The sequence below is a fragment of the Odocoileus virginianus genome, chromosome 5 (assembly GCF_023699985.2).
Source record: "Odocoileus virginianus isolate 20LAN1187 ecotype Illinois chromosome 5, Ovbor_1.2, whole genome shotgun sequence".
Classification (NCBI taxonomy): domain Eukaryota; kingdom Metazoa; phylum Chordata; class Mammalia; order Artiodactyla; family Cervidae; genus Odocoileus; species Odocoileus virginianus.
In genome coordinates, this window is record NC_069678.1 from 79,952,862 (window position 1) to 79,954,053 (window position 1,192).

Genomic DNA, 1,192 nt, shown 5'->3' on the forward strand with positions numbered 1-1,192 from the left:
TCTCTGCACCCAGCCCTGCTCTCTTCTGGTTCTGCACACAGGTCCTCCTCCCTCCCACCCCTGCCCTTCCTAAACCAGGGCCCTGGTGCCAGAGGAGACCTCCCAGCAGCACTGTGCTGTGCTGTGATGTTGCCATGTGCCTCCTGATGGGGCCTCTCCCCAGCCAGTGCCTGCAGCCGGGACCTTCAGACCAGTAATCTTCTCCCCATCTCCAGGTTCCTAGGTCTCCAGGCTAGCTCATTCTGCTTCTAGAAGTGACCAGGGGAAGGCTTCCTTCTTCAACAGGGTTGGATCACACTCTCGCTTGCTCTCTTTCTATGGCCATCTTGGTTCTGCACTCCCCATACAAAACACCCGGTGAAGTCACAGAAAACGTCCCTGCCCTAGAGCAGGAGTTGCCACAGTCCCAGGCTTAGACAAGGTCTGGAACAGAAACCAGAGCTTGAGAAACAGGATTCTACGCAAGCAACCACACAAGCCCAGCTGGCGGCAGCAGCTGAAACAGATGAAGAACCAGTCAGGAAAGCAAAACAGAGCTGGAGTGAAAAGAAGGCATGGAAGGCTATGTCCAAACTAGGTCTTCACCAGGTACAGGGGTTACTAGAGTGACTATCCAGACATCTAAGAATATCCTTTTTGTCATCAAGAAACCAGATGTGTACAAGAGCCCAGCTTTGAATACTTAGATAGTTTTGAGGAAAGCCAAGATCGAGGATTTATCTCAGCAAGCACAATTAGCAGCTGCTGAGAAATTCAACGTTCAAAGTGAAGCTGTTTCCAAAATTCAGGAAAACACACAGATTCTAACTGTATAAGAGGAAAGCGAAGAGGAAGAGGTTGATGAAACAGGTGTGGAAGTTAAGGACATAGAATTGGTCGTGTCACAAGCAAATGTGTCAAGAACAAAGGCAGTCTGAACCCTGAAGAACAACAGTAATGATATGGTAAGTGCTATTATGGAATTAACAATAACCATCTGAAAAAAAGGACCTTTTTTGATGCTTCAAAAGAGTAACTTCAGCTGACTTTGAAGTTTGTACTGTTTCTAACATTAATAAAGTTAAAGATTCTTGTTGAATGGAAAAAAAAAAGTGGCCAGTTAGACACTGTGTTTGACCAGGAATGGAGCAGTAGAGTTAGCTGGGTATGCCCTAGACAGGAAGTTTGACGGGTCCCCTGGAGCGAAGTGGCA

At 47.2% G+C, this 1,192-nt stretch overlaps 1 pseudogene; it reads left to right on the top strand.

Moving 5' to 3' along the window:
* Window positions 1-293: 293 nt before the first annotated feature.
* Window positions 294-923, top strand: LOC139035246 (nascent polypeptide-associated complex subunit alpha pseudogene; annotated as a pseudogene).
* The last annotated feature ends 269 nt before the right edge of the window (window positions 924-1,192 follow it).